General features: G+C 33.3%; 1 protein-coding gene across 1 annotated transcript in view; it reads left to right on the top strand.

The window, feature by feature from the left end:
- Positions 1 to 1329: 1329 nt before the first annotated feature.
- LOC134844800 (inhibitor of nuclear factor kappa-B kinase subunit epsilon-like) overlaps positions 1330 to 8111 on the top strand; it is a 572416-nt gene continuing 565634 nt past the window's right edge. The window contains exon 1 of the mRNA XM_063861624.1: positions 1330 to 1335. The gene's annotated coding sequence lies outside the window, so the exon portion shown is untranslated. The remainder of the gene's footprint in view (positions 1336 to 8111) is intronic.

Genomic DNA, 8111 nt, shown 5'->3' on the forward strand with positions numbered 1-8111 from the left:
TAAAATAAAAAATTGAAATTAGAGGGAATTCGGTGTACACAAGATAATGATAAATAGCTTTTACAATTTAGAAGATTTTTGACATACAAAAGTTTTAAATTTTTAATTCGGAGAGGAATGTTATGTCGCGCTCCTCTAGAAGGAAATGGAAGACAAAAAAAGGGAAAATTAAAAGGAAATAGAGGAAAAGAAGATGGGAAAATGCGCCAGGCGTTTTGTGAAAACTTGGCACAGTTTTAGAAAAACAAAAGAAAAGCCGGTTTATTTGTTTATTGGCTACTGAAATCTAGACGAGTCTAAAAAGTATCTGCTAGGTATCTCTTACCTCTACTGGCTAAAATTTATCAGGTTGGAGAGGTATTTATTGGCAAAAACAGTGAAATTGGTAAAATGTGAGTTGCTCCATTTGATTTAAAAATTATTCACAAAAAATATATGTCCATAAATCAAACTTCTTAAAACAGTTCTATTCGATGAAAACAATTTCAAGCGGCTTGTTTTTTGTGTTAATTCTAATAAGCTTAACTACGACATTTGAGTTACAGTGAGACCTTATTGGTCTCAGAAACTGTTCCTTAGAAAAATACCAGAACAACTCCAAGTTTTTGCGATTGCATGGTATTTTGCACAATGCATCCGGATTAAAAAGCAGACATATCAAGAGTGTCCACCGTATTGTAATATGGTGCCCTGTAACTAACACAATAGCTTTCTGGGCCATTTGAGTGAAACAGTTTCCTGTCTTCTCATAAAGTTGAAAAAACTAAGAGTCTATCATTGAATACTTTAGCTGCACAATGTCATGCAGTTACCTTTAAAACACTGGCGGTCTCAAGCTTTGCCATTTGCACACCACCATCTGTCTAGAAACCATCGATCTCGAGCAACTTATGATTTTCTTTGCCAGGTTAATAATTCGAATTTTGAGACTTATCGGCATTTTTTCAGTCTCTTTGTAGTTCGTGGTATAGACAACAGTTTCACCGTTTGGATAGCGTTGATTTGAGTCGCTCACTAGCTCAATGATTACTTGCTGACTTGCATATTTGCCTATTTATTATTTTCTAATTTATTTTCATACTTTCTATTTTATTCTTTACTTCCTCACTTAGTTTATTTTACTCTACTCAACTTTTTTCTCTTATCTATTACTTACTTCCGAGCACCCTCTGTTCATTCTGCAGTTTTTTCAATTAATTTGAATACTTTCTTGCTTCAATTAATTTTATTTTTGTTATTAAACATTAATTTGTTTTAACTTACTTTAGTTTTTTTTACCTTACTTAATTTAATTATACCTACTTTCATACTTTCTTAGTAATTAACTTATTAAATTACTCCTTTACTCACGTGCATATATACTTACATTTTACATACCATACCTACATACAAACTTACATGAAAACAGGCAGACAAAACAACATGCATAAATTACTTTACTTACTGCCTAATTTTACTTCTTTCACTTATTTTTTTCTTTACTCATTTTTGTTCTACACTACCTACCTATCTTGAATGTGATTTTTCTACTACATTTTACCATATTTTCTTTAAATTTTTAAACCTATTCTTACTTTGCTTTACTTCATCTTACTTTTTTTATTTTCATTTACTTTAGCAATTCACATACCCACTTACTGACTTACTTAGTTACTTATTTACTTACTTACCTAGTTACTTACTTACTTACTTACTGACTGACTGACAGATTTACTTTTTAACCTACTTTTATACCTTCTTTTTTATGTACTTACTTAGATACTTACTGAGTTACTCATTTTTTTTTATTTTTTTAACTTGACTAAATACTTACTTACTTATTTACATACTTACTTACTTACTTGCTTACTTATTCATCTAATTTCTTATTTTCTTACTACCCCACTTTCTTCTTTCTTACTTACTTACTTACCCACTTACTGATTTATTTATTACTCCCGTACTTATTTACATTTTTTCTTAAAAACATACATAAAAATATGAGCAGGTTACTTACTCCTATTTACTTACTCCCATACTTAAATACAGTTATTCTTAAATACATACATAAAAGTATGACCAGGTTACTTGCTTTTTCCAGGGTACTTACTCTTTCTTTAGTAAATTCTGTACTTTACTGTACTCTCGTCTGTATGTTACTTTGTCTTAACTAATTCTTCTTTCTTACCATCTGTACTTTATTCTTGAGCTTTTTTTAAAAACACTTTTAGGTACTTAAGCTTTTTTAAAAAAACATTTACCTTATTTTAAAAATGGATGAATGGCTTGACAGACGCAAGGATAGATGGCCGGATATCTGAATCTATGGTTGGACGAATAATCCTTGTACTACATTACCCTTTGCTGCCCTGCTTTTTTAGACATTGCTGTATATGATATAGCTAAACATTCAAAGAATTTCTTTGGCCAACAATTTGAAAACGATAGCTAAAACAGGGCAAAATAGGTGTCACAGGCATTTAAGCAAAGCAAAACCCAGCAAAAAAGAGTTGGCACATCAAACCTTCAAACACTTGCCATACATTACTATTGATCATGTGTTTGTCCCAGTGAGCTTTGGAAATTCGCATAAAATTGCATAATGTTTCAACTAATCATACCATTTCCACGCAAATCCACATATCCAAAAAAACAGCTTGAATGCTTAGTGCTTTTTATATGTAGAACTTGAGTTTTTAGTGTTCAAGTATTGGAATTTTTTATTCTTTCCTCCCCAATAAATAAAACGATAAATTGTAAATTATTATTTGGACAATTTTTTGCTTATATATAACTCGTATGAGGCGCTTAATTCAAAACTAACAAATTGTGGATGCACTTTGTATTAATGCACTAAAAAGTGAAAGCACAACAACTGCTTCAAACTCAATTCAAAGCTAACAAAATGGAGGGCAGTATTTTTTTTGATAGTAGGCTGGTAGCAATAAGTTTTCCATAAATCAATGTTTTATCCATAGTTTTTTTTTCTTGTTCATAACCAAACACAAGTGACAGAAATCGTTGTGATTCAGAAATTTTGAATTAATGATGCTTTGATTATATCACATATATTATGCATTGAAACCAGCCTATAAAATTTCAAACTGAACACACAAAATATTGAAAATATCAGTTTTTGATTTTGGCTGAATTTTGCAGGATGAGAGTTTTTTTTGTATTTATATTTGAGCTTGTGATTGGCAAGCGTTACCAAACCTAAACATAGTTTTTTTGGGGTTAACAACTAGTTTAACAGAATTACTTGAATCATTTTAACTTCGGTTTAAATGAAATTAAAGCCAGTCGATATTTCGGGTATATGGCGAAGAGGTAACACGCACCTGCCTGTAAAGACAAGAGTCAATGCTTCGGCCAGGACAAGTTTTTTGTAGGCGGAATATGGTTCGCGCGTTAATATTTCTCTGTCGGACTTCTGTTTGTCTACTTTTTTGTCGGCTTAGTTACCGCATCCCCGAGTTTGCCCAAAATTTGGTCAATTTTTTCGAATTAAAAATTAATTCAGTTTGTTCCATTTTTGGGCAAGTAATCAAGTTCCATGATGTTCTGTCTAATCTTTCTTCTTTATAGATGTTTTTTTCACGCTGTTCGTCAAAAATTTTGAATATTTTTTCGAAAAAATCTCGGGAGTATTCTGTGCATTTAGTGCAGTGGCTGCACTAAATGCACAGAATACTCCTGACATTAAAAAAAAACTTTCAAAATTTTTCAAACTCATGCTTGAAGCGACAAATCCCAGAAGTTTGATTTTAGTCGGGTCCTGTTTTTTGTCACAACTAAGAATTTTCGAATATTCTAGACTTTCGTGTCTGTTAATTTTGTCGGCTAAGATCCCACGAAAAATTTCGGTTTCTTCTTAGCAATTTTGAAGCTCTTGGTAAATTTTTTAATGGTGCAGATAATTTTGATTCAGGAATTTTTCGTCCTTTTTTCAATTTCTTAAATTTTCGACAAAAAAAAACATTTTGTTTGAATTTTTTTTTTTCAATTTTGATTTGTTCTTTCATTTGCTGGTAAGATAGCCATAAAATTTTGTATCGCAAAGGATGCAAAACACTGATTCGCCTGCCTGATTCGTCTGATTTGCCTTTTTGCCTTCCTAATACAAAATACAACCAATAGGCAGTTGAAAAAGAGCTAATGAACGCAAAGAAAAAGTAAGAGAAATGCTGAATTTGTTTTTTGAAAAGAGGTAAGCTTTCGAATTTCAAAGAAAAAAGCCTGGCAATAGAGCTTTTTGATTTTCAAAGGAATTTATGATTGGATCATTTATTGATAAAAAAAATTACAAAACTTGAGAGAAATGGAGTGTTAGCTAAAACTTACGGGGAAATCTAAAGAGTAAATTTCACTTTCGAAAATAGAAAAATATCAATTTTTCCGCGATTTCCGTTTTCAAATTGGAAAACAATTTTTGCCTAACTTAGCAAACCAACTGGATTTTGACCTAAAAAGTGCTCATCACTGAAGACATTCATCAATGCAATCATATGTATGAAACCATGCTTTGTAGGCACCAAAAAATATATATTTCTGGCATCATAAAAACTGCTAACCAGAAAATGTCCATATATGGAAACTGGATGACAAGAATTTTCCAGCAAAAAAATCGTTTTGCGTTGACAGTTCATGTCAAAACAAAATAAAAAATCGGATTTATTAAGGGTTTTTTTGGTACTCAATAGAATATGCTTTTGGTTGACAGTTTGCATGAAACTGAATAATTCTTCTGCTTAGTGTTAAGCAATTTTATTCTTGACTGTTAGGTCCAATAAACCAATTTAAAAATAAGCACTTGAAAGTAGCAAACGAGCAACTAAAATACTTTAAATCTTTTTGTAATTCAAACGCAGTTAAAGATCCCAAACTTTTCTAGAAAGTATTGAAGTGGTTGCTGAGCAGACTCCCTATAAAATAACTTTAGTTTTGCAGCAACATCTCTGTTTCCATTTAGTACTGTGATTTTTCTTTGAGTTAGTTTCAGCAACAAGTGAATAAATTTTTAGAAATCTGATTATTGACAGATTTGTCGGAAAACTATTGAAAGTTGACAGAATAGTTCAAAGAGCATGTACTCGCCTAATAAAGGGTCATACTGAAGAGCAAGTAGATTAGCATCTTCACGATGTTTGTTATGAAGTTGCAACATAGCTTTCATCAATGCATTCTCTTTCCGTAAGGTTTCTCGGAGTGCAAGGTTTCTGAAAACACGCTGTTTTCTTTTTACAAATTTTGACAAAACTTCGAGTATTTTAAAATAATGGTTGGAAAAGTGTGGTGTTTTTTTTTCAATTTTTAAACTTGAATTTGCGAAATACAGCTATAGTTTTCACATTAAGGCAAAAATCTATTGAATATTGTCAGATCTCCCTAATTTGAATGCTTGTATATATGCTATTCTTATATTCTTAATTTGGAAAAAAAAGTTTTGTTTTCAATTCAAACTGCGATGTTTTTTTGGAATCAGAGTGTCGGCTTTCCAGACCAAGGCAGAGACGGTTCCCTTTTTCATACCAAGGCGGAGACGGCTCGACTAGCAAACAATTCCTCGCGGCCTTGAGTGCAAGTGACGCGGCTTTCCAAATCAAGGTGGAGACGGCGCGATTTTCCAGGAAAGGCGGAGACGGAGCGACTTTCTACATCAATGCGGATATGGCGGGACGAAGAGACATTTCCTTGTGACCTTTGCGACCGATATGGAGACGGCGCGACTTTCCAGACCACCAAAGCGGAGACGGCATGACTTTCCAGACCAATGCGGAGACGATGCCATTTTCCAGCCCAAAGCAGAGACGGCGCGACCAAGAAATAAATTTTTGAGACCGTGTTAGATAAACAAAAAATCGCCCAAACCCTTTAGAAGAGTTTTCACCACGTTCATTGACCCTTAAACAAACATTGCAACAGTCAACAGCAGTCTCTTTTCTTCTTTCGAAACTGAACGGTAAATTATGAAAGAAAAGTTACGGTGAATTACGAAAATAAGCTAAGAAGCTTCTATGATTACTGTTTGATTGATGTATACTGAATAAAAACTGCAACTTTTGTCTCCAGTATTTATAAGAATAGAAGAAAAATCACGCGAGAAACCTAATTCTTTGTTTTAATGTTTCAATTTTTGAATCTAACACTCCTTCCTAATCAAAATTGAAACTATATTTTTGAATGAGAGTATGAAAGTTTGGGTTTTTGTTTTTTTTCCCTACCAGAAACTTGAAATTATCTATATCAAAATCAGTTGTCACCAATGAATGTGAAACATGTTCGGATTTTTTGCAAAAAAAATCTTGATAAAAACATAAAAGCTCATTTTTCCGAAGCCATCTGCGGATTTTTGGTTCCCCCAAAAATTTAAAGCATGCGCCTTTACTGTATTCTTGTCTGCAATGTGGCTCATCAAAATTTTTAATAATTTGTCATTGAGTTCATAATGAAGTTACAGTAAAGTTCGAGCCTTAATTTGAGGCCTAACAATTTTTTTAGTTAGCTACTGATCGATTCTTAGGCTTAATTTTATAAATTTATTTCCTATTTTTAAACGCATGAGCATGTCTGTAATCATATTCGTGTTTGAAAATTGATGAAAATCAAATATTACGTTGTTGATGTTGGCTAAAAAACTTCAATAAACACCATTCACTGACCAGCGAAAACAATCGAATATGTTAGAGAAAATGTTACCCATTGGTGTAGTTTTCTGCTCTCTGCTGATCAAAACTGTTGACGTCTCTAGCATTTGGTCCGCAATAGATGATTCGGTAAAACAAAACGAAATATAAATTGGTCTCTAGTTGTACATTATTTTGCATTTCCAGTGCAGGTATTTACTGTTCTCAATCAAATGTTTTTACTGTTCGCTTCTCTTGATTGCTTTTGAAACTTAAAAAAAAGCTGCTGATCAAGCTGAAAATAACTAGTGGATAAAATTAAGCGCAAATTCAAGGTTTTACTCCGTAAAATACCTGTTTTTAATGTAAAATTTGGACAACATTTTCTAAGAAACTCAGTTAAACTTTTACATTGACCCAGAGCAAATAACCAGAGCTGTCATCTGTGAAAGTATCAATATTCGGTTTTAATGACTTACAAAGGTAATCCGGGTCTGCAAATGCCTGTTTTCCTCATCTGCAGTAAGTTTTTTTTTTACTTTGCGTGAAGAAGTAACAAACGTCTTGAGTTTAGTAAAAATTTCACACTAATTGTTTCTACGTTCTCGCTGAGAATGTTTCCACATTGAATGAACAAATTTTTTCTCCGCTTATTCAAGAAAGATTTCACTACGAAGCAAAACGTAGTGCAGATGAGGAAAACTGGCCTGTGCAGACCCGGATTATGTTGGTCAGTCATTGAAACCAAATATTGATACTTTCACAGATAGTAGCTCTGATCATTTGCTCTCGGTCAATTAATTTTTTTTCGCTGAATTTCGAGGAAAATGTTGTCCAAAATAGTCATTGAAAACCGGCATTTTACAGAGTAAAATCTAGAATATAAGCATAGTTTGTAGTAGTTACAACTTATTTGAAAGATGCTCGAGGGAAAAAGAGCCCGTCCTGAGGGCACAAAATGCCCGAGTGCGGCTCTTTTGCCCGAGGGCCGTCTTCAACTATGTTCTAACTGTTTATTAGTATGTTTTTGTTCTTTCACACATGTTTTTGTCACGACAAGGCATGAATGGAGACTGAAATATTAGAACGCATGATCAAAAAAAGAAATCATTTGCATAGTTTCGTTCCTTTTTCCGGGCTCTTTCACAATTTTCCGGACTCTTTCACAATTTTTTGGCATCTTTCCCTCAGAAAGAGCAAAAAACATACTCTTCAAACAGTTAGAACATAGTTGAAGATGGGCTCGGGCAAAAGAGTCGCACTCGGCAACTTCGTGTCTTCAGGCCGGGCTCTTTTTCCCTCGGGCATCTTTCAACTATGTTCTAACTACTACGAAGAGTATGTTTTTGCTCTCTCTGAAGGAAAGATGCCAGAAAAATGTGAAAGGGCCCTGAAAATTGATAAAGAGCCCGTAAAAGTGCGCGAAAACTATGCAAATGGTTTCTTTTTTCATTCATGCCTTGTCGTGAAAGAGCATGTGTGAAATATCAAAAACATACTCTTCTG

This window comes from Symsagittifera roscoffensis, chromosome 1, assembly GCF_963678635.1.
Source record: "Symsagittifera roscoffensis chromosome 1, txSymRosc1.1, whole genome shotgun sequence".
Lineage (NCBI taxonomy): Eukaryota > Metazoa > Xenacoelomorpha > Acoela > Convolutidae > Symsagittifera > Symsagittifera roscoffensis.